The following is a 26082-nucleotide window of genomic DNA, read 5'->3' as shown; positions in this document are numbered from 1 at the left end:
CCTAAGTCCTTTAGAAAATTTTTTTTTTTCCTTAATAGAAACCAACCAGAATTTTACCTCGTCCAAAGGATTTTATCAAGATTTAAGAGGAAAACACTAATACCTTGAAAGTGTGAAGAACTCATTACCCTCACACTCGGTGCTCTTGTAGCATCAATGACAAGCATTATCAGAGTTATTTCACAGGTAAAGGAAGACAGAAGAGAAATGACACAGCATTTGAGGTGAAGATGTGAGAATTCTTCATACTGAACTGCGTGAAACCCAAAGATAAAGGCAGCCTTGCCACTTGCGCCTCATGATTTCATAGTGCTTTACAGGCCACGTTGATCCCATCTTTTCAGCTGCCCCTGAGACAGGAAATCACTGGCCAGAGTGGAAGCAACCAGAGTTGTCTGGGATAATTTGAAGCCGGGGGGTTAAGCGACCAGCCCCAGGCTGCACCGTGAGCGGGCAGCGGGTGAGGAACATGTTCAAATCACGATGTTCCAGCCACCAGAGCAGAGAGAGGTACCGCTCCAGAGAGGGCTGGAAGAGAAACAACTTGAGAAAACTAACAGTACACTTACCCTAAGAAAGTTTTACCCTCTTCTTTGTTCTTTTGTCGGTAGGGAAAAAAAAAAAAATAAAAAAATAGCTATGTGTGTTAGAAGAGTTTTCTCCTGCCTAATTAGGCCTCTCTTTCGTTATGCCCTGAACACTGGAGTTTTAATCCTGAGCACAGAGGGGCCTTGGGCAGAAAATTTGGCCAGTCTTTTTCACAAAGTCTGAATGTGTTCAGACCTTTCAAAACTGTACCAGCCCCTCTCTAACCTGAAGATTAAGCAGTACATTTTCAAAGCCATAATGAGCTAAGCTCGCTGGCCTCCTGTGAGATAGGAAACTACCCACTGCTTGAGAAGCCACAGTCCATACTACCCCAGGTGAATTACTGCTACTCTTTGTGTTACATTCTTAACATAATCTGATATTTCCCCATTTGTCCTGACCTTATGGACCACTGCAGACTACGCTTGTTTCTCTTTTCTGTCCTTTAATAGCTTTATGATGCTTCTCTTTTCACACTAATTTCTGTGTCTATTCTCAAGACCTTTTCTCTTACATTCCCATCTCTTCCCCTCTTTATAACTGGATCTTTGCCTTTACCCACAATTTTTTTTTTCTTCATTTATGTCTCATCTACTCGGGAAGAAAAAGAAATCTACTGTCTTTGCATACTGCTTCTCTATTAACCCATTTCTTCTGCCACCAGTAATTCCTCACATCTCACTTCAAATTCCACTACTCACCTTCCCATACCTTCGAACTGTACTCTGGGTGTCAAAAATTCACTATCAATCAGCAAAGTTTCTTAATACCAAGCATGGGGAGAAGATTTCTGACAGTAGAGGGCTCCTTAATACATCATACAATGGTATAGCTGATGTTAGACAAATTCAGATTCAAAAGAAGTGAAATGGACTTTAAAACCTTCAGAATAATTGACTTAAATATGTGGTCATTCCCTTACTTTAAGATTACCTGTCTTTCTGAAAGATATGTTCTAGCTCACCAGAATATAAGAGCTTTAAGAAATTCAGTAGGCTTTGTCACGTGAAGGAAACTAGATGGGACTATGAGAAGGGCCCTTGCTGCTTGACTGTATTCAGAGATGAAAAGGCACCAGTGTCCAATCTGTCTCTGTCTCTGCCTGCCAGTCTCATCTCTTGCTCCCAGCTGCTAGTACACGTTGGATAGTTTGGGACAACTCCTTCCCTCTTCAGCTACAAGGATCTCTCTCCCTGTTTGCAGGGGTTACCCTTCCCTAAGCCAGAGCTTCATGGCTGCCTTAAAAATGGCAATTGTGAGGATCCAAACAAATGCATTCCCCTACCACCCATCTGTACCCAGAGAGAAAAACAGAGCAATTTTTACTTTTCAAGGGCCTCTTCTCATTTTACAACCCCAGTCCCTGCCCCAGCTTCTGCTCAGGGCTTTTCCAGACTGCCTCCAATAAAACTGACCTAGTTAGCCTTGGCTCACTGAGGTTAGCCTTAGCATCACTAAGAGCTCAAGATTAATACATTTTTTTCTACTACCTGTTCGAAGGATGCTAGCAGCCACAGAGCTCCTAGGCCCAAGACACATGAAGTTATCAATGACTCAATTTACTTTAAATTACCATTTTGAAATTTATCTTCTTAATTGTATCTATGAGAATATACAGTCATGTCTTAACTATGGTACAACTGACAGATACGGAACCACCCAGCATTAAATCTGAGGACTTTTCAAGGTCTGTTTAAATTCATGCTAAACTGTGGGTTTATGGCATCGCAAAAATTTACTGAAAAAACATCAGTTAATATTTGTCCAGTTCTTTCACATAAGAAGCGCTGTTACTGTTGTCAAAAAGTCCACTGTGGGCTTAAGTAGCTGTGAGAATGCAGAACAGCTTAAAATGTGAATAGCTTTCGTAACTAATAGCAAGTAGGCAATATAACAGATGGTGACTCACATGAAAGATAAACCACATCTTAATAACAATAACTTACATTCAGAGGGGTAGCGTTTCCTAGCGGTTAGAGCATGGGACTGGGATCCAGGATTCCCAGGTTATCCTCCTGGCTCTGCCACTCACTCGCTGTGTGAACTTAGAAAAGTCACTCAAAAACCTCCGTGCCTCAGCTTCCTCATCTGCAAAATGGAGATTGTTCTTACAAATATCACCAGACCGCCAAGGGGAAGAGGCCCAAGGCATTAGTTTTTATAATCAGCATTTTGAGACAAATGAAGGTATGGAAGAGCAGTGTATGCTGCTGCCATTATTCAGCCATTGATCAAATTGCAAAGCGGTTACTTCGCTCAACACTGGGTGACTACAGCCATCCCTGGAGTGAGAGGTGGCAGCTGCTTCATCATGTTCCAAACTCTTACGGTACGGTTCAGGCCAGGCAGTGAATATTCCCCTACCCAACTGACACTTCAGAGGGAATTCAAGGAGGCCAAATATAATTACCTTCATTGAAATTTAGCCAGGACATTATGCAATCTTTAACAGCGGTCTGAATCTCTATTTTATATCTCCAACAAAAGGGAGCACCTACAGCTCTCCAGGTTTCTGTCATCATTAGTTGGCACATTACTTCGTTTTGATCAGAAACAAGATTGCTTCTCACTCGCTGACTCTGCTTTGTGCAGCTCTACAGAGTTTCACAAAGGTCCTCCAAAGCAAGCACCAGAACAGTCTTACGCTGTCTGACATGAGCATAATGCAAAATGAATAGGCTGCAAAATAAATGTTCCGCTTTGCTTTCCGCAATATATCAACTTTTTCTTTTTTCTTTTTTTTTTTTTGTCTGAGTGATGGATTGAATTTTTAACTGTATGAGTAGTAGAGACTCCACTCAGAGAGGGTCCATTTTTGCCATGCTTTCCAGACACAGGTTTCCCTCTGACTTTGGTGAGAATTTCATGAAAATAGAAGTTAGAGAATTGGACCAGGAGGGAAAAAATGGCTGGTTACAGAGAGGAAGATTCCTTGCAGGGTAGACCCTGGTGCTTCAGCAACGCACAGGCAATGGCACAAACTAAAGCTTGAAGCCAACTTGCTGGCTTGTTTCATTAGTGTGGAAGGCTGCCTCAGATCAGCTCTGGTTTGCTCTTTCTAGCTCTATAGGGTTATTGTGGCACTGATGATTTTCTGTGGCTTCTGAAGATTGTGGGGATACGTTACAACAAGCCAAAAAAAAAAAGTCACAAACTAGAGATATATATATATATATATTTAAAGAACAGCTGATCTCACTGAAGAAGACTCTGGCATCTTCCCACACAGAGTTTTTACTGGTATTTCCTGATTCTCCAGCCAAAGAAATCATCACTAAGCTCTTTTTTTCTGGGAGGAGTGAACAAAAAATATTTCTCACGCTAGCTCTGTAGGCTTTATGGGATATGTAGTTGAGACTAACAGGTTAAGGAGTTTTAGGAGTCCTATTCAAAGGACTGCCTAAAGAATATTCTATGTAACTAATTTAACTGCTTTCCAGATGGTCAAAATTGAAAAGGCCATCTGAGCAAAAATCAAGTTTTGGAAAATGCCATGAGAAATTTTACCCAGAGGATGTGGATCCTGCTTCTGCTGGCTTCAGTGGAAACAGAATCACTCTGATTTATTAATTATTATTTTTTAAAAAAAATCTTAAAAGTTCATACAAAGAAATGTCTGGAAATTCCATGTTGTTATTTTCAAAAGAGATGAGCTCAAATCACAAAATCTGGATCTGGATGCCTAACAGTGCCAGAAGTTCAGGAGAGTTTGGACCGACAAGGCTGGCTCAGGCAAGTGTTGAGTGTTTTCCCAGGATTTTTTGAAGGCCAATACAAGGGTTTCAAAGAGGAGAGAGGCATGTGCAACATGGCAGAGTTACAAAAAAACATCGCTTGGAATTTCCTGGGTTTTGTGAGATTAAAATTGTAAGTCTAATTAGTTTAAGGAAATTAGCTCCTTATAATTTTCATTTTGTATTGAAGAAACACGAAAAATTAAAAATAGAATGAGAATGGAAAAATTAATGGGTTTCAGTAATTAGTTAATCAGAAAATGCTCCTGTCTTAGTGTGACTGCCCAACGCACATTAAAAAAGAAAAAAAAAAAAAAAGAAAGTAACCATGACTTTCCTCATACTTTCCAAAATAATATAAGCTTCACCTCTGAGCTTGGAACAACTCCTTGACATTTCAACTCAGCTCATTTTTTAGCGGTAAGCCACTGAAATCGGTGTTCAGGTTGAAATATCATCTCACCATAACATTAATACAGACATAGAATAAATACACGCATCCTGGCAAAAAAACCCAGAATTTTCCTCCTACTGGCCACATCACATTTACATGAGTCGCATGCACTAATGAAATGTTAAATGGAAGGGAAACCTCTTCTGAGAGCAGACCTTTTCACCAAGTGCTGAACGGGGGATCTCTGACATCTGAAAGCAGCAGGACAACTTATTACGCTGTAGGAAAACGCATTTCTCTTGACAGTGGTGATCCAGTCTGAGGCCCCACAAGCCACACACTGGTGCACTAAAGAGACATGTGTTAGACAAGCTGTTTTGTCCCTTGGCTATCACCCTCCCGAGCGCTGAATAGATCCGGATTGGGCTGGCTTAGAAAAAAAAAGTCAGATGAAAGCAGTGAAATTTAGCCAAGTCAAAACACAACTTTGGTGCAATTCCACTGAGTCCAAGTTATGCTAACAAAACTTCAGCAGCAACGAGCCCGGCCTTCTCTGCCCAGCCCTGAGCCGCACTTACAGACATTAGCTGCAGTGCTTGGCTTTCAGCTTGCTGCAGCTCTTCACTATATTTATTTAATGAGGTAGCTAAATATGTATTTTATCATTATTTGAGCTTATAATAACTTTGAAACAGAATAATCTGCTCTGCAGAGATGAAGTCAAAGAAGTTTGGGGAGAACGATTTTTTTCTTCAATAAAGATGCTGAGCAACAATCATCTGAAACGGCCAAAAACTTGAAAGAAGCCTTCTACCTCGCACTTACACAGCTCTTGAACTTCAGCCTTACCATTGAGCTGTTTACCCATTCTCAAGTCAACTAAATTCATGGGTGGCTACCAGAACGAGCTTGAAAATAAATACCCGCAGCTAGGGCTGCTCAGAGCACCGAAGCATGTGTGGAGTAACAGGGAACATCATGTACCGTGCATGAACAGCACACAATTTTAAAATGTTCGTAACACCTACTTCAAAACCAAATTTCTTCCAACAAAGTCTGTAATTCCTTCCTCAGGACCATGAATGTGCCTAAGCACAAAATGTTAAAACAGAGGTGGTTTCAAGTTGCTGAGGAAGAGAGAAAAGGGAAGAAGCCTCAAAATGTCTCTGGTCAAAGAGTCTCTAACTTCTCATTGAGATGACTGGCAAAAACTAAATAAAAAGAAATGGTCTGCTGTTGAGAGCAAAGAAGAGATATAGGTAATTTTCTGATGGAACTGGAGGCATATACAAATAAAGTTTCAGACTGCAGGAGTCAGCCCAGCTCAGCTCTAGCATCTCCGCTACAGCGAGCGCACCCTGCTACAGAGGGATGCCGTGCTGCGCAAGGACATATCTTGGGGTGTCTGGTTTCCAACACTGATTCAAGGGGATCACCCTAAATCCTGATGTTCTAGCTCTGTTTTTCATGAACCCTTTCTCAGGAAAACCTGCACTGACTTCAGCAGGAAGGTGTCTCAGATAAGAAACACCACCACCTAAGAGGGAGACCTCGATGTGGTTCAACACACCTACGGTATGGCCAAAACACAGTTGTTTCTGGATTCATAAAAAAAAAAAATCTCTAATCTGCATTTGCCTTGCTCACAAGAGTGCTTTTGTACGCTGGCCTAAGTATACACCAGAGCAGAAATGCTAAAACTTATAGATCTTCAGCTACACTAATAGGAATATGCGCACAAAACGTATATAAATCACGTATACAAAGTACGCCTGTACTTTCCCCTTGAGCGTGGCAATCGGCCCGTGCACAGCCGGCGGCTGAACGGTGCAAGGTGGTGGATGGACTGGCTGGCCAAAGCATCCACCTCTGACCGAAAGTGTCAGTAACTCCTTTGTGTCTCTACAGTGCAAACAGGATTTCGGCTTTGATGATCTTACCAAATTCAGCTGAAAAAAACCCACCGAGTTCCACAAAAATACAGCAGTAATCACAGAGGGAGCAAAGTTGTGTAAAAAGCTCATTTTCTGGTTTGCTTGCCAAAGCATATTACAATTCAGGTTGCACAAAACTAAAGCAAACAAACAAAACCCCAAACACTCTAAATTCTTCCCGAACAACCTAAATCTCTCCCCTTCAAACCCTCTCATTTTGGAATGTTTTCAAGGATTTCCCCCCCCCTTTCCTTTAGAAATCAATTCTTAACAATTGTCAAAATAAATCCTTAACTCAAAAACAGAAATGAAAACATAGCATAGGAAAGTATCAAAACAAAACATTACCTCTCTGTTGGAAAGACAGACCTTTTTTCTTGCAAGGATTTAATATATTTGATAGCAATTCATTTTTTCTGTTGACGTGACTTTGCATTTTCGGGCAAAAAGTTTTGCAGTGGTGTTTATCTAAATAATGTATTGCTAAAGACAGTACAAATAGGGAAAAAAGTCATCTCCCTAAACTAAAATGGGACTCGGTATCAGAAATATTGCTGCCATAAGGCTACTTGGCTATACACCTCCGATTGCTAGCTGCTGTCTGGCTCCCTCCATCCTATTATTAGGCACCAGCATTCTGGTACAGGAAACTTATGGGTGGCAAACACAAAGCACGTCTAATTTCTACCTCGCGCTTCATCCTCCATTCCTCTGGCACAATATTTCATTTTCTTGCAGCCTTAACTTCCCCTGTTTGCTCGCTTAAATGCAGAAAAGCCCAGCAAAGGGATCGCTACCTGACGGCTTTTCAAACTCGGTGCGGAGAAGGTGCCCAATTGAAATAAATAAATAAATAAACGGGAAAGTTTATGGAAGTGAAACGAACGGCGCGGAGTGGCGGGAGCGGCAGCAGGCAGCTCTGTACTCCTCCTCAGACTGACACAGGTGTATCCCAACTTCACCCACGCAGGCAGGAGAGACGGAGGGACGTACACGAGTGTGTACGGACACACCGAGAAGTGCCAGAAAGGGCGAAGGAAGAGGTGAAAGACAGAAATAAAACCGAAAGGTGTTACTTATTTTTACAACTCGACAATGAACTTCAATTTTGGCAGAGGATTAAAAACAGCCCTGGGAAATGATTAAGTTTTTTTTTTTTTCTTTTTTTCTTTTCTATAAAGCTTCAGCACAAAAAGAGAGATTATAAAAGGGATACGCTCGCACGAGCACACATAAAATAGGGGGGGAACTGGGGAGAAGGAAATGAAAGGAAAAGAAAACAAACAGCCTCCTAACAGGCCCATACTGCTAACGGGAGTCCAAATAAAGAGTCATATGATATCTGATAGTGCAGGACACGTCGCCAGGAGCTGGAGCGGATTGCCTGCAGGAAGAAAGAGCCAGTGTGTTACTGCTCAAAGAGCTTTTCTTTCCCCCTTTTTTAATTTTTTTTTTGCCCTCTCTCTCTTTTCTCCTGTACTGTGAATGTGCTACTCTCAGGTCAGGTCCGTGGAGTCCCCAAAAGACAGCTATCGTCTTTCTCCCTACTTCTGGAAGCAGTGACAGCCACTGGAAGATGCCTTCTAGTTGAGATTGAGGGGGGCTAAATCTAGGTTTCAGCTCTGTTATGTCCTCCCTCTTATGTCACCATCTCCACGGTTGCAGATACAAAATGTTCACAAAAGCATGTTAGACTTAAAAAAAAATGGGGGGGGGGGAGAAAAAAGATTTGGGCAGAAAAAAAATGAGACTGCTTATCCTATGGAAAACTTCAAAGGCCAAGTCCCATTTCTGTGCTCTTTTGTTTACTTTTCCTGTGATTTTTTTTTTTTTCCTTTTTGGAGAGTGAGAGAGCAAGAGAGAAAAGTCACAGAAAACATTCAGACCACGAAAAACATCAGGAGTTGGGAAAGCTCTCCACAGGAACGAGGAAAGCGAGGATTTTAAATATAAGAAAAGCATTTGTAATTTGCCAAAAGTTCCTCTATTTGCTATGTTTGCCAACAGAACGACCAGCTCTTTTTGGTGGTCCATCCCTCTCTGTCAAGCATATCACGTTAAACTGGGGAGCCCGCAAAGTACTTTCGACACGACACCGCTATTGCTGTTACCCGTGGAAATGCAGAGCGCCTGGGTTACGTGCAGTGAAGGTACCTGGACTCAGAGCAGGGGACCTGAGGCCACAACGTGTCCCCCTCCCCAACTTCTGCTGGGGAAGCTGTGCACACCACAGCTTTGGAGAAGGAAGAGCCCTGGCTAACGGAGCTGGAGGGGTGCGAGTCCTCAGCCTAGATACTGGTACGAAAACAAAACTATGTTTTAACTGGCGGTTTCACTTGTTGTGGATGGTTTCCCTTCACTTTCGCAAGGGCCGGGCTGTATCCTGCAGGACGTTTTGCCACTGCAGGGTAGCGGTGTTCCTAAAGCGGCGCAGGCAGAGCCCAAGGATGGCTTTTCCCTCCTTCATCATATGAGGAGATGCAAACAGACTAATTCTCAGTGTACGCTTACACAATGCATAGATGTTGCTTTAAAAACAGTGCCACAGATACCTATGCGATACCTATGTAGTAGCTGTAACAGACGACCTCTTCTGAGGGAAGCCTGCAGCATGCATATAAAAATCAAGGTATTGTAGTAATAACGCCCTGCATCCAGAAACAATCGTTGTAACTCTGTAATAATTTGATCTACTTCTATCTGTTGTGCGCTTATCATTTTTAGGGGGGATATAATACACAGCTTCCTCTCTTGTTTTCTGTACCACTGCTATATGATGCAGTTTTTAGATTGGTAATTTGTCAAAGCCAGGAAAATACAAATCAATAAAGGAAGGCAGGCAGAATTTGGCTAAAGAAAACACTTCCTTAAGCTACTGAATTTGCAATGGTATATATTCTCAAATATCCTAACCATTGTACAGGAGACACTGTACGGAAGATACCCTGCATGTTACACATTATATGCAATAAAATTCCAATCTAAACATCTCCTGAAATGCGATGCGTTATTCCCTTCTATACTACGTGTGCCTTTTCCACATGCAAATAGACAAAGAGTGTATCTGTAAGAAATACATTGAGAAGAACAAAAAATCTACAGTGCGAGGAGGTCTATCCTGAAATCCTCAATTTGGGGCTCGATTAGAGAACTAAACTCAGAAGGTGAAATGGAGCCATTTGAGCGAGGGTCCCACCGAACAGGAGGAACAAGCAAACAAACAAACAAACAAAAAAATCCCTGAGCTCCGACTAATCATTTGAGCTGCCAATGAGAGGTGACTTTTAGACAGATGGTCAGGGAAAAGCTGGGTCCGTGGACACAGACGTTAGTGCCCCATCTGTATTTTAAGATCCTAGCTTCAACAAGCCATTACCAACTTTTTTTCTAAGTGACAGAAAGTGAAAGATTTCTGTTCCCACTCATTTATTTCTTTTTCACCAAAACCACCCCATTTCCCTCTTTTTTTTTTTCCCCCAGTAAGAATTCGTTGTTTGATTTTTTAAGTAAACAGAAACTGTTCGCAGTATAACTTCTATGCCAAAAAAAAAAAAAAAGAGAGGCTAGGTAAGTTGGCAAAACAGCAATTGGATTTAAAGAGAGTTAAAAAAAGGGAGAAAAGAACGACATATCAAACTCACTTGCTCTCGTCCCCCTTCCATTCCTGTTCTTATTAATTCCAAATTATAATTTGGAGGTAAGGGAACTGCATTTCCTTTCAATCTATTTTGTTGCTGCCACACATTCTGTGCTTTGCTTCTCTCTCTTTCTTTTTAGGACAGGGTGTGTGTGTGGGGGGGTAAAAATCCCTAATAAAAATAGAAAAACATATCTCAGGCGTTAAGCTCGCTCTCCCCCTTCCTTTGTAAAGAACTCTTTGTTCTCTAGTGAAAATGCTGAAAAAAAATCCCCGGGCTCCCTGAAACAAGTGCAAAACACTTAGAGGCTTTTGGGCTGGCGAGGAGCCAGAAACCCTCCCGCTGTCTGGTTAGGAAGAGAGGGGAGAGAGAGAGAGAGAGAGAGGAGAGAGAGGGAAAAAAATTGGAGCTTCCTTTAATAGACATAGGAAGCAGGTCTTTTTTTTTTTTCCTTTTTTTTTTTTTCTTCCCTTTTTTCAAAACTGGCGGTCAAGCGTTAAGTAACTCCCTGTCTAAATCCACCTGCTGGAAATGAACTTGGGTAACCCCCCCCAGGGGTGCACAAAGAGGAGACACAGTAACACACTCCCGGCTCTTCTCCCAGCCGCCCCCTCCCCGCTGCCCTGCTGCCATTCTCCCTGCTCCCCGCACACCGATGCCCACGGCTCCCGCTCCCCCTGCCACCGCCACCACACGTACCAAAATAAACGCTCGCTCCCTCTCCTTACAGAGCGGGGGGGGGGGGGGGGATTGGGGGGGGGAGAGGGTTGGGGAAGGAAAAAAAAAAAAAAGAAAAAAAAGGGGGGGGAAGCTTTTTTTTCCATCTCGGTTGCGACAGTGATAAGGGGTAGGGAACATCTCATACCTGGTGTGAATGCTAATCAGCCAGGAGTTCTCCTTTTTTCCCAAGACAGGGAACTGTTTCCTTCCAAATTTATTAGAACCTCCTCCACTGCCTCTTTGAAAAACCTTCTTTGTCACCCTCTTCCCAAGTCCTGATACTTCTTTAAAAAAAAAAAAAAAAATGGCTTCGGAGCTCCTTCTATTCTTGATATTGATTCTCTCTCTCTCTCTCTCTTTCTCCCTCTCTCTTTCTCTCTCCCCCCCACCCCCCCACCCCTCCTCCTTTCTCCTGTCTCTGTCTCTTCTGAGTGGTCTATTGATAAGTCCCTAGAGGCACTGGGTCAGCCTGCCCGTAGGAAACCAGACACAATGCACAAATCTCCGAGTGCCATTCTGCCATCAGCAAGCAGACCACGTTTAGGAGAGAGGAGAAAAAAAAAAAAAAAAAACGAAAAAAAACACACACACACACACACAGTAGAGCAAAAGACAGAGAGAGAGAGGGAGAGTGTGAGAAAAAGACTGATTGGAACAGGAGGGAGGGAGGGAGGGAGCGAGAGAGCGAGGGAGAGCGAGCGACACTGCCAGTCAGGTTAATCATCCCTACTTTAATTAGCTGTTCGGCTTAGACATAAAACAATTGAATTTGAATGATCTGTCAGTGGGCTCGGCTGAACCAAAGGGGAAATGCGAATATTACAAAAAAGACTGTTGGTGTATTCAGATAAGCTCGCCGGGAAAATCCTCAAAGGATAACTATTAAAACTTACCACCAAACAAAAAGTACAGATTCAAATGGCATTATACAGAGGCCCTCTCCAAAAAGCTGGGAGATCCCTTCCCTCTCTTTTTTACACACCACCGCAGCTCTTGCCGAAATAAACATCCGCGCCTTCCCGCAGCCTTCAGACGCTACCTGTCCTGTGGGGTGGGGAAGGGAGTGCGGGTTTGCCAGCTACTTTGGTTTGGTTAAAGCGAGACCGTGCTGCCCTTCGGTTGAATTTTCCTGATGGATTACTGGAATGTTATGATTCTGGAACTACACGAGCTCCAAGAGCACATCCTTGCCATGGATGTCTGCACAGACACAGACAAACCGAGTACCTGCCCGATACAGACGGAGATGCTGTAAAAAGGCAATGCTGGGTGTTGGGATAGACGAGTCCCAGGCGCCGGGGAGGGGGAGAAGTTACGCCCTAAAATAGGTGGCAAAACAATCTATTCCTTCTACCCTGGGCTGCAAAACAAAGTGCAGTTCAAATGGATGAGTCCTGGTGACTGCCAGCGCAGCAGCAGCGCTGCGTGGCGGGCAAGGCAGAGATTGATGGCACTTCTGCGAAGTCTGCTTCTAAAAAGGTGTGGGGCAGGCGGCCTCTCCCCCCTGAGAGGGGAGGCAGCAGGTAACACGCTGCTTCGAGAGGGAGCTGCCGGCATGTTTAGCACCCAGACAGCATCCCTCCTACCCCGCCAGAACTTTCCCTTGTCAGACGCTGGGGACCTGCTTTGGGTTTCAGGGCACATGGGCTCTGTTGCACCCTCCCAAGCGAAAGGCAGCCAGGGGTGTGTGTGAATTTATTGTGCGAGGCAGGTATATTCTCTGCGTTTCAAACACCTTATCTGTATTTCATATAGGGCTGCAGCTACAGCAGTAAATCCATAATTCCTGATCAGCTCCGTGAACATCTGCTGTATATAAACTTTTAAATGGGCACAGCTAACCTGCAAGCGTCGCTCAAAAGCACGGGAAAAAAGTAGAGAAGGAATTCACAACTCGGCTGACTGCTGGCCTTTGAGAGGGAGCGCTGGGCTTCCCCGCTTATTTTGCATTTTGGGTACAAATGCTTAAGGAAAGAAGACATAAAAGGCAGCAGTTCTAGCAACTTCTCTATATTATTTTCATCATCTTTTCTACATACATCTCCAGGCAAAGCTAGCACCAGTTTTCATGTGTTTTGCTGTTAATGGAGAGGTATCAATATTATTCATTCCTTTCTGCTATGGGAAAAGGTGGGTTCTTGCCCTTTTCCACCTTTTGAAACGCCACGTGCTGGGTGGCTGTGTCCCATCTACCTACCAGCCCGTTGGGGCCCGTTGACTCAGCACAGACTACAGGAAGAACGAACCAGGGTCAACAGGAGAGGGATGCAGTGCAGAAGCAAAAGGGACATTGGCCTTAATAAGGTCTGTTAAATGCTATTTATGAGTCGTCTCCACAGCCTCCCCAAAATATGAATTGCTCCCATTTGAAATATTATGGGATTATGGGAGGTAAGATGCTACCAAAGAACAGAAAAGGAGATTTCAGAGAAATACAGTGCCATCAAAGGCCTCAAGTCTTTTCCAGGTGAGGAGATTTTGTAGAGCACAGTGACACAGACAAGTAGTTTTCTCTTCCCTGGGTCAGTACCAAACTAATAATCCAGCAGAGTGCAGACCAGCTCTGGGCTATGTTTCTAATGAAATATGTGGAGGACCTGACCACTTGATGCAAGGGTCCAGCAGAAGAAACAGTGTGCAGTCATGTAATTACAGGCTATGGTAATGGTACAAGGGGCCCTCAGTGAGGTTGCAGAGACAACATTACCTGTGGCATTTCCTAACTTTTAAGTGCTTGACTTAGTAACATTAACATTACAGTAATGCATTTTCAATATAATTTCTCAGGGTTTTCTTTTAAAGCCAACTTAAAAATCGAATGCCGTTCCACGTTGCTGCTGATGCTGAGGCAGGTTAGCACCTGTGGAGCTGTCATACAGAACTTCACCACTTCAGCCGGCAGTGTCATCGGCAGCACGAGTAAAAGGGTGCTTACGAGGCAATCAACAACCACTGGAAGAGTGTGAGGATACTTCATTTAGGGGTTTGATGTTGTCTTCCTGACAATGGAAATGCTGACATTCAGGAGCCCTAGGCTGACTTCCAAGGAGCAGAGCAAAGAGCACTGCCATGGGAAGAGACCCTTTGGTCCCTGAACCCCCAAACCTGCGTCTCTTCTATTGCTGTTGGTTTTGCTTCCGTCCCCCCTGTTCAGTTGACTCCATGGGCTGCTGTTCCTCCTGTTTTCTAGCTTGCTCTCTCTCATGCTCTTTCTCCCTCCCTACACTACTCCTCGTCACAGTCTGTTCCTCATGCCATTGCCCTAAAGTGAGCATCCCCTCAAACGCCTCTACACCTCCGCTCCACCCCAGGCACGGACGGACCCTGAGCACAGAGGAAAGCAAGCCACTTAGCATGGTAAATTAGGCCACGTGGCGTTCCAGGCTGCCTTAACTAGACCACTTCTTGCAAGACTGTTTAAAACTAACTCGGGTATCATAATTTGCAATCCACAGTGTAGACATATCAAAATGTCCTTGTTCTCATTTCCAGTGCTTGCTGCCATAGCAACCCCTGGTCAAAAGGAAATTTCCATTGATATCAGAAGGAGCAGCATTTCACCCAGGTGAGTTTTTACTATGTGGCACATATTTTATTAGCATGTGCTCCTGATATGGTGATCCCCAAATCTCCTATAGTGCTTGATGTAGAAAGCGCTACTGTTAAGTCCTGCTCTCAGTGGGTCCCCTTCTACTAGAAGCTACGCAAGTTAAAGACTTCCTGATTTCTACCTGAATATCAACCAAGAGCAGACCTGGAGTTTAAATGCAAAAGGCCAAGAGCAACTCCAAAAAATGTACATCATCTCCCCCCCACCCCCCCCCCCCCCGCTCCGAGATTTTAGCACGGATTTCAATTTAGATACATGATGTCGATGATCTCTCTCTTTCCATCGCACCCTCTTGCTTGCTTTTCTTTCACATAAATCATTGCATGTATCAGGGAGGTTTAGCCCAAGAAGCGAGAATGGAAAGCTCAGTCTGATCAGTAGAATAAAGTTTGCTGTTTGCTATGGAAAAGGCAATCAGTGCTGCAGCAAGCTTGCAAGCTCTCGTGTATAATACCCACTCCGTAGAAAGAAAGCGTGGCTACAGAATTGGAACAGATCTTTAGGAGAACTGTACCTGGATTTACCACTGGCAAACAGCAGGATGTATGAAAGGAAAGGCCACCAGAACTGCTCCTCGTTTTCTGACTTCTGCACGCATCATGTAACACCAGCCAAAAGCAGGACACAAAACAACAGCAGACTGGGAAGGACCTGGAAATGGCCGAGTACTTGCTCCTTTAATGTATATAAAGCATTCTGCAGCGCGACTTGTAACGCTCAGTATGGCTGACATGAGCTGACATTAATGGCAAATTAACAGATCTGAGTGGCACGGAGAGGAATTTGGTTCCTTTGCAATGGAGGAGCTCTGTCTACCTGAAAAAATGGCGTTTAACTATGTAATCTCAGGGTAAGTTGTATAAATATATTCTGCTAGATTTATTGGCTTGTCTTCGTAAACAGCTGTGGAGTCTGTGCTTTTTGTTCAGAGATGTAAACCAGCACAGCATGTTGGAGAGGGTGAATATACGGTTATCATTCAGTACACAAGAAATTAGAGGAAAAGACTGGAAAGTCCACCTATTACAGAAATCTACTCGTTGCCTATCTTTTGGGCATGCAATCATTCCTAACTTGCACCACTATGCTTGGTAGATACCTTTGTATGCTGAGGTGAGAAAGGTACCATGCCTTGCATCTAACCTAGTTCATTTCTGTCATATATGCAATTTGATTTTCTGGGGCAAAACCAAACAAGCTTATTTCCTATTGCACTGATTACCAGAACTAGCCCCCTACGTAAAACTACATCAAACGTCCAGGACTAGCTCCTAAAGCACCTTTTACTGACACTGTGCCGTTCCAAGGCAATTCCTTTCAGAGATTTGCTGACACTAGGGAAATGTAAATGGAAACATCAGAGGGGTTCCACATTTTTTCTCTCTTAGACAACCCAAAGATAATGGCCTATTTTGTGGAAGAGCTTCTCTTTTTTAAAAAAAATGAAAATATTGCAAATTGGGCTATGAGAGACATTTTTGTTCTTTTTTTTTTTTTTTTTGCATGTTACCACCAGCAATAAGATGGCGATAAGTGAGCCGTGCCCTCACAGGCACCAGTGCGGTCCCCTTGCCTTCACTGGAAAAGCAACAGTGCAACCTAGGGGAACTCTGTAAAACATCTGGTTGAGAAGACACAAGAAGAGCAAGACTCCTGCCTTTCTTCCCCTTCAGCTGCACTGGGTCGAAAAGTAACACTTCGAAAGTGCGTTTTCACAACGAAATAAGGACATCTGATCACTGGTTAAAAAGCACATAAATGAGGATGTGACTTTTGCAGGTGACGTGTTTTCTGTATGTTTATATGGATGCTTATTGCAAAGGCCTCAGAAGACTTTCAAACACTGAAAACATTAACTACCTCACTCCCTACCCTCTATCACAATCCATACTGTTGTTACCAGATTGCATCTCTGCTCCAAAATTAAAATTACTTAAACAGCATCGTGTGTTATATTCAGCCTATTCTACTCTGTTCTGTTACATTTTATTCTATGATTTTTGAAAGAAGCGTAAGTATCTGAGGGTGTCAGGAGGCTTAATTTTCTCTCACACTTTCATGGGAAGACAATTACAATTTTGATTTGAAGAACTTTAAAGCGGACGCCTGCCCCACTTCTGTTCTAAATGCTGACGTGAACCATGCTGTATATCCCTCTTGCTAACTTTGGTCCTGTCACATATTCACAATCTTATTTCCCGCATTTGGCAGTGACAGGTATTGTGCCTCTGCCTCCAGTCTTTCTTATCTAAAGATGTCTTGTTTCTGCAGGCTTTTCCATAGGCTCAATGCTGAGTAAAAAATTGTAATTATTTTCATATTCCTTATTCAGGACAAAACCTTTGTAAGAACAACAGTATTGCTAGCAGCCTGGGGAGTCGTACAGCCTCAGCATGCCAAAACCGTGAGATTCCCACCAAAATCACGCCACTGAAGACTGCTGGCTTCTCTGTCCGACCATTAGTTTTGTCTCAGGGATAGCTGCAAGGGCCCCTACTCTGCACATACCACTTCCTCTCTTAGACTTGTATATAAATAGAGTGGGAAGCCAAAGGGCCAGAGGAGGGTGTAGAGTTCTGTCTCTTTTCTGCAGCAGATCTGATTGTCCATCTTGTCCTTGGGCTGGGTGAAGCCGCGAGGAAAGAAGACACAGGCAGGGTTGATCTCCACCTCCGCTCTCTCCCCAGGCACAGCTGCAGCTTGCGAGGTGACTGGAACAAGACCGGCTCAGGAAATGAAGAGTAGCGCATCACTCATTTTTCCTGCCTGTTTGCTCCTAATTATTTCGCAAAACATTTCACTGGTAGTTTTATCATACAGAAAGACAGAAGATCCTTCTGGTTTCGGCACATAATGACTACTTTTAAAATGGCTTGCTATTCATTCTTGGGCAAGCCTCAGTCTCTTCCTCCCTCCTTCAAGTTCACTGCCTCTCATTCTGGGTTTGTTGGGGTTCTTTTGGGGGGTAGGGTGTCAATTCTCTGATAATGTATTCTGATAAAAGGAAAAGAAGGGGTGGCAGAGGTGGCTTTCACTTTCTTTTGACAAGACTGTGGCCACACTGAAAGAAGCGTCAAAAATCTCAATAATTTGATTTTGGCCGATACAACACCTCTTACAGGCTTGAACTATGCGACTCCTGCGTAGCCCCTAGTACAAATCAAAAGAGCCTCTTTTATACTCATCTTCCAATATTTCTCTCCAACCTTAGAGAAACAGAGGATTGCCATAGGGCAATGAACTCTCATTTTGCCCTTGACATTTCTGCAATCCATCTCCCTGAGTTGGGAGATGCTTTCACAGACCTGGAACCTCACCAGCATAAGGAAGAATTAGTATAATTAAAGAATTAGACACAGGGCCTCTAAAATGGGAATTGTAACAATGACTAACGTCACAAGAGTGTTTTCAGAATTAATTCATGTAAGTGAAGCACTTAAAAGACAAAAATGTAGGAGCTGCCACATCAGATTAGACCACTGCTCCATCGAGTTGAACATCCTGTGAGCAACAGAGAGCAGCGATACATGCAGGGTAGCAGAATTAGGGTCCCCCCCTCTGTGCAGGAACAGGGTTCAGTCTACGCATAGTCAATGTCAGTCCTCAGTTACAGTATTATTTTACGAATTAGGGGACATATTTAAGCCCCTGCAACCCATTGTCACTAAACAAAGTGGTCTTGCAATTAAAGGAAAAGAACCAGGCACAGCAAGAATCTGGTACAGTGGCTGTACAGCTGCACGTTCGTTCCTGTGCAGGACAGCTTCTGATCAAGAGTTTCTGCTTATCAATGAGAGCTTCTAAAATTGTTCTAAAAATCTCAACTTTCAGAAACACAGTTATTGAAAAAATGTGCAGCAGGATATAAGTACATATAAAACAGGTACATAGAAGGACATAGATGCACACATGAATGAGCTGGTTAAAAAAGACTCCTGATCCTCACTGGCTCTGCTTTGAGCAGGGGTGAGGGCTGGACCCAGAAGACTTACAGAGGTCATTTCTCATTTTTGTTATTCCAAGATTCCATAGTTTTCCATTGCAGAGTTCTGTCACTGAATGTGAAACAACTTGTTGTAAACATAATTTTTCATGAAAAGATGATTAGGGGAGTTTCTTGGGTCCAGGATAGAAACTCTAGTTCAAAGCCAGAGAAAGAGGCTGATCTCGGAGCCTGGTGATTGGGGTGTAATGAGGGAGACCTGGAAGGGAACAGACTCCCACGCTCCCTCACCCAGTCGAGGAGTCCTGGCCCTTGAGCCATTAGCTCTGCTGAGGTGGGTCTTTTGAAAATTCGTTTCTTTATGAAAAAGTTTCATAAAGTTTCATTCTCATACTCCAAAATTTCAAATGTCTTCACCATGGGGCGCTCCTGTTTCCTGGCCAGCTCTCCTACATGACTACGCATTCTGCAAGTACCTGCAGACCTTACATGACTGCTAACATCAGCTGTGACAAAGCTAATGACAATCTTTCTGTGAAATTTCAATATTTCAGACGGTTTGACACCTTTATTTTAATTCTTACAAATTTTTTGCTTTATGAAACAGCCTCATCTGAAAACTAAATGGATGGGTTCAGATTAGTTTGTCTTCACTTAAGAGTGGGGTTTTAAAATTTGTTTTTACTTTTGCATTAAACATGCAATGTTTCATAGAAACAATCCATACAGTGCAAAACCCTGCTGAAAGACAGAGCCACAAGACATTTTTGTGTGTGATTTTACTCTATTCTCTACTCTGCTTCAGGACAGAGTAATGACAAAGAACAAATTAGAAGATAATCTGTGAAAAAACAAATCCCTCATAACTGACCAAACCATAAATGAGTCTTACATCACTGGGACTGGATAAAGTATCATCAGTGCCGGATTATTACATAAGAATATGTTAGTAATGTAGCAGGAGTCTAGTCTTTTAAGATGTGAAAGAGCGTTATCTAACCTCTCTGCAAAGTTCAGGAAGAGGAGCCATATGTCCAAATAATCATTTTCTTGCTGGTGTTTAACATGTCAGTTTTTTCAAGGGGCCTATTTCAAGTTTAAAAAAAAGAGGTGTGAAATGCATTTCGATATTTTTTTTTTTTTTGGCAAAAGCAGCTCATTTTCAAGCTTGCAAGGAAACAAGAAAAACAAAATCAAATGTCAAGTAGATTTGCTCTTTGTTGTAATTAATACGCAAGCATTCGCCTGTAGATGGTCCTGAGCCTGAAAGCAAGTAGCGTCAGTCATAGTGCTATTAAAAATGAGTAGTTCTCTGGGAATCAAAGGGCCAAATGTTCAACCAGTGAAAATCCCTACTCGAATCAGTGGCCCTAGGCCAGTTTACATCAGCTAAGGATCTGACCACAAAGGAAGGACGGCGGGAAGCCCGATGACCGAGGACGTGCCACGTGCTTGCAGCGTTGGGCCCCACATGGAATGGGGCAGCAAAGAAAGGTAGGGCAGGCATCTTCAGAGCAGGAGGTGGGAAACGATTAACTGAAAATAAGGAAACTGCAAAGCCCTACGCTGCAGACTATACGCACGCTCGGTTTCTGGTCAAGGAGGTTACCGTGAGATTTCTCTTTGAGTCAGAGCAATGTAGTGGATAAAAAGGCCCTGTCTAGCCAGGGGGGTTTCCTGAGGCCATGGCAGACCAGCTCAACACGCTGTTAAGAGGCTCGTTTTCATGAGAGTTTTTGTTGCATTTGTAACGCTGGCTCCAGGTGCCCATGAGCTTTAAGTGCCACATCAGAGCGCTACAAGCCCAGCACTGAATGCTTGGCACGGGACCAGGCATCTTCCCTTTCTTCTCTCGGCTTCCTCAAGTCAGCAGGTGGGGCTCCAGGGCTCCATCTTGTTTTGATTTGTGGGGGAATTTTTCTTCTCCAAGAAGGTTGAAGAAAAAATTTCCTGTTGAATATTTGCTCTTCTCCTCCTTTCCCCCATATTGTTTTGTGGAGGTGTTCGGAGAGAGAAAAAAAAAAAAAAATTTTTTTTTTTTTCTTCTTCAAAGGGGCTCGCTATTTTTCCTGAAATGGGATGCTGGAAGCACTTCACCACAGAGGTCTCCTGGCCTGCGATCTGCTCGTATTTACATCAGGGTGAATCGGTAGCAATTCAACTGAGGTCACTGGGAGAGCTCTGGCAGGCAGCTCCCCGCCGGGACGCGGGGTCAGCCCTACCGAGCCAAGTGCTTCAGCCAGACCAGCCACGGCCCAAGCCCCGTGCCAGGTCGCAGAATGGGTGTAAACGGATACAAACCTCTACCAGCTTTCCCTGTGAGATGGTCATAAAAGTGCTGGAACTCAGATGCTGGAGGGAGGAAGCGGGGGGCAAAGCCAGCACAGCAAAAAGCCCTACCAACAAAAGTGCGCGATACTGGCCGGGATAAGAGAGAACCGGGGCAACGTATACTATTTTGTTGCTTATTTTCCCACGCGCTTGGGTCCGACGTGTAATTCTCTCCTATCATTTAGGTCACTGCTGGATTTAGCCCTATGGGTTTGAACAATTAATTATTTTCAGTGATAGAACTATTTCATTTATGAAACTGGTTTGAACGGTAGATTAGTTCTAGATTAAATAATTTAACTACAGATGAGTAGTAGGTGTTTGCTCTATATTAAGTTGGCAGATCACTGAGCAGGTATTACTTTTTAACATTTTAATATACTTAATAATTTATAACGCTACATTGTAAACTGGCTGAATAACCATCACCTTGGAACACTACAGCCAACACCTCCAAATTTAATTTCTTCTCCAAAGAGCCTTGTTCAATCTTTTAAATGATCAACCACAGGGAGAAAGGAAGGAACGCAACCACAAAAGACTATGAAGAGAAAGCTGCTGAACTCTGTGAGCATCAGCTCTCAAGTTGTACGACCTTAAGCAAATACTATGCCTTGGTTTCCCCATCTCTACGTAACAACGGTACCTAATTAATCAATTGCTATAAAGACCACGCAGTTCTTTTTAAAATGCTTTTCAACAGACTATTTGAGGCAGACATTTCAAATGATTTCTTAGAAAAATCTCTTAAAATGACCCTTAAATTAAAAGTAATTTGTGCTCAGGTGCTCTGTTAAATCAAGAAGTGATTCATCCCATGCCTCAGTTTCCTCTGCAGCTAAGTGCTGAAAATATCACCTCCCCGGTCACAGAAATCAAGGGAAAGTTAAGTCATTAACAATTACATAGTAATTGCAGCTCCTCAGGCAGAAAGTCTTGGAGAATGCCGTAACATTAGACACTATGGATAACTGAGGCAGAAGAGGCCCAGAGCTCACTCCGTAAGAAGTTTTGAAGTTCATAATATCGGAACCAAAAGGATCTGAAGTCGCTTTAGTGTAGAGCAGCAGCACCTGGGAACAGGTGAATGAAGGCATGGCATATCTTCAGAGGAGGGAAACCCACCAAACATTCAGAAGTGGCATGACAACTTTACAGAAAAGGAGAATATCGGAGATATGTCAAATAAATGGGCTGCTCAAATGTCATATTTAAGTTAAACCGATTATATTAAGGGTCAGGAATGATCAGTTTGGGTTACAGAACTGTGCAACATATGGCCTTTACCTTCCTGCAGTGCTTAGATGGGGACAGACCAAAATCGAGACACGGGAGGTCACTTCTGATACACAGCAGAGAAACTTGTCCTCCCACTTATTATTATTATTATTATTATTATTATTATTATTATTATTATTTTAGGTCTGAAACGCTGCAGACGGAGGACTGAGCAGTCGAGAAGATGTAGTGCATATTATGGAAATAAACTGGAAGCATAGTTAAAGGTTAGCAAGTCTTTTTCCCTCCAGCTGCCATTGATATGAATGACGCCCGTTCTTGCACTGGCAAAGGGAAAGAAAAGATGAGTTAATGTCACTTTTCCTTCTCTAAATTCTCAGATTTGATGACTAACAGGCTGCAATATTTCATTAAAAAAAAGGCCTGTTTTCTACTTAAAAGCACAAAAAGTATACAGAGAAAGTAATTTTCAAGGTCAGAGGGTTGTTTTGACATTTAAGAAATACTAAAACAGATTTTGGCTTTGAAATTTGTAAACCAGAATTACTTCCTGCCCTGAGAGACAATCTGCCAAATTTCTAGCTGACCACAGGCTTTTCAGGGTAAGTTAGAATTATCAGATATATTGTGTTGTCTAGGTGCTCACCTCTGTGATTTTAAAATGAAATGTTGATCAACTTTAACCCTCCCCCAGTTTCCGAGACCCTCCATACAAGTACCATGCACCCCTTCTCGCAGTAACTGAAGAGCCAATCCTCTCTTTAATAACCATTCTGGAACAATATTTTACTTGCTGCTGGAGAACTTAATAGCTTAAGATTAATATACTAATGAAAAAATGGAGGGAAATAGAAACACTTCAGCACACAGAAGCCAAATAACTCCTTTTATTTTATACCAAGACTTTGATCCTCCCACCAATCCTGTTGCAATACAAACCAATTTCATTTAACGCTACATCTGACAAACCAGACTTCTCTGAGATTGCAAAACTCTGCTAAATCCCTGGGCAAACTGTAAATGGGCTGAGGGAAAGGTTCACAAATAGCACGTACATGCAGGTGGGCCGTAAATACACAGGCAGCATAACCTTGCTGTGCAAGCTGAACAAAACTTTGGGCATATATAGTATCAAAGGGTCATACTGTTAACGTCGAGAATGCATTGCTTCTCTTTGCAGCCTGTTTCTCTCACAACCCGTCCTGCCTACCTCCACGGCTCCATTTGTGCAAAGTGGGTTGTAAAACAGTTATGTTGTTTAAAATGAAGAGGCTGTACTTTCTGCCATGCCTCTCACTCTCAAACAGCCAAACCGATGTCGCCATTTCAATTAGGCAAGAAAACGAAAATTTTCATTGTTTTCTCCCCATACCTTTTTTTCAGTCGCTCCTGACAAAGCCTGAAAACCTTCAGCCAAAACTGGCGGCAGCTCAAGACGCAGTCCGGCAAAGGCAGCTACGCTGAAGAACAAAAGCCTGCTGGAGTGGAGTGGGAGCAAAGAGGATGCTGCAAAGTTTCTGTTGCTTCCTAAATGCCTCCCATATGCACTTGGGCTATTTAAATGATGCCAATTCTTGTATGGACTATAATGAGAAATACTTTCTTTCTAAGACTGCTTACTAGGTTTTAGTTTGTTTCTCCTACTTCAGTCAGAGTTGAAATGCTATTTCATTTAAAGGTCTGTTGTGGGTTTTTAAAGTTCTGTTCATAATAGTTAGCAGCAAAGTAGAGAATTTGCCAGCCTGCAACTTTGTTATACTCAAACTGCCCTGGGCCTTAGAGGATGTAACTCTTTCTCCAGGGAAGGATTTATCTCCAACAGACTAGCCAACTCACTGACTTCTGCCTTTTATTATCCCTTCTCCTCTTTTCTCTATCCAGTCATCTCAACATATCATCCTCTAGTCAACGAATATTTAAAAATCATACAATCTAGAAGATGACTCAGGAAAGCAAGAACTGATGAGCTCTGATAAAAAGATCCACGAACCTGGCACTTCCCAGTGCGTAGGATATATATGTACAGGGAGGAGAGAGCTGCATAACAATACGGCTCAGCATTTGAATTGGTTTAGGTATGAGAATCGCTAAACACTTAAACGCAATAGTGAAGTAGTTTTGGATCAGAAAATTATTTGCGATGCAGAGGAAGAGAAGCTGCTAGCAAAATGCAAAGAGCGCCCTTTCCTTCTATTGCCCAGTTAAAGACTGGTGTAAACTGTGGTTTTGGGTTCGGGAGGAGTACAAGGACAGCTTCTTGTGAGAACGACTGGCAACACTCAAAGGGGGAAATGAGAAAGGGAAAACAAAACTGGGGCCCTTCGTGAGCAAGATGGTCAATTGTAGGGCACACAGTCAGAGCTTTTGAAAAGCTGAGAAAAGATCGATGGCACCCTGCTGTGTCGAGAGAATTTGTGGAGTTAGGTGTTCCTAGCTGGCTAAATTCTAAAGTTTTTTCTTAATGTGAATCCATAGTTTAGGTGCACAGATTAAATCTAGCTAAATGTGGGGCTACTGCAAATGTGCCTGCAAAAACGGCAAGCTGAAGTCTGTCTCATGATTACCATTTCTCAAGGAGCTCAGATCAGCTGTGCTTAGAAAATAAAATGATATTTATGTCCCACTGAAATACCAGCACTGAATTCTTAACCTCGGGTTGCTACTGAAAATCTCCGGCATAATGCAGCGCCAAGTCTTGCTCTCCCTCCCAGAATCTGGTTCTGCGGAGCTAAAAGGAGTCAAAGCCATAAAAGCCCGTTTAATCGGGAAAGTAAGACAACGGCACTCTGAACGTTGACAAGGAGTGGGCTTGTTAGGTTAGAAAAGCATCTCTACAAAACCTCTGATAATCACTGAACTTCCAGAGGAACGGTATTCTGGTGAGCCAGGTCACGATTACCACTAATATAGAGAGGAAGAAACTGAGGTGCAACGACAGGAGATCAAGTGATTTCCTCAGCATCGGAGGGAGTTTTACGGTTAGGGTTAAAGTGAAAACTCATGTACCGGCCCCTTTAGCAAACCACAAGCTCATATTGCTTTTACTACAAACAGATTTCCCTTCACCATACTGTACTTTTCTTCTTGCTGACTGTTCAGTATGATCATCCAAAAATACTCCTATTTGTGTTATTTTTCACACACACCACCCTGAAACAAAATTCAGTATGAAAGAAGAGCAGTTTCCTCCAATACAGCTCAACATCCAAACCAAGCAGCAGTAAAATCATATTTATTCACTGACTGAGGTTTCAAACAGTAAAATGATTGTTACCGACTTATAGATTGGACCATTCCCTGAATAAGACCCCAGAATAGGTCTCCGGTGACAGCTCTCTCACGGCGACAGTCCTCGGGAGAAGGAGGAGTGTGCGCGCGCTTGTAACTGGGGGCGATACTTCAACGTAGTCAAGCTTCACGATCACAGCAGGCAGCGTTTGGCAGATTTTGCCTTTGGAAATGAAGTGGGAGACAGAAAGAAGGGAGCTGGGTACCTGAGCCCAGTGCATGGGTTCGACCGAGGCTCTTCACCTGCCAGCTGGGTGCGCCTGAAACGGGAGTCAGAGAGAGAGAGGCGACCCGGGAGCTCCCCGATGCCGAGCGTACCCGTGAGCGCAGCCGCCCTGCGCAGGCTGAGCCGTCCGAAGGCACGGGTGCTAAACGTGGTCATCTTCTCTTTCTGTGTAAACTCTGGCAAGCCCTGTACCTTTCTCTGTGTCTTTGTTTTCCTGTTTGGATATGTGATATTTCAAAGAAATATAAATATTAATATTTGATTAACTCACAGCTACAAAGCCTAGTTCCTTAAAGTCTAGCACAGATCTTTGAAATCTTTGAAAAACTATGTAAATACGAATTCTTTTATTTTTATAGCATTACATTAATGGCTGTATAGTGGAAGTTGATGAATTAAATAATCTCTGTCTATAGTTGCTTATACCTTTCTGAAAC

General features: G+C 43.1%; 1 protein-coding gene across 19 annotated transcripts in view; it reads right to left on the bottom strand.

Annotated features, from left to right (window-relative positions):
• The window catches only part of ZBTB20 (zinc finger and BTB domain containing 20), a 488423-nt gene that overhangs the window by 82338 nt on the left and 380003 nt on the right, over positions 1 to 26082 (bottom strand). The window contains exon 1 of one of the 19 annotated variants that reach the window (XM_054803975.1): positions 11154 to 11217. The exons of 17 other annotated variants lie outside the window; for them this stretch is intronic. The gene's annotated coding sequence lies outside the window, so the exon portion shown is untranslated. Of the gene's footprint in view, positions 1 to 10291; positions 10401 to 11153; positions 11218 to 26082 lie in introns of those variants that run through there. One more of the 19 variants, XM_054803985.1, reaches the window with a different exon arrangement.

Source organism: Grus americana, chromosome 1, assembly GCF_028858705.1.
Source record: "Grus americana isolate bGruAme1 chromosome 1, bGruAme1.mat, whole genome shotgun sequence".
NCBI classification, from domain to species: Eukaryota; Metazoa; Chordata; class Aves; order Gruiformes; family Gruidae; genus Grus; species Grus americana.
The sequence above is the reverse complement of the archived record's forward strand: the minus strand, read 5'-3'. Positions and strand labels throughout refer to the sequence as shown.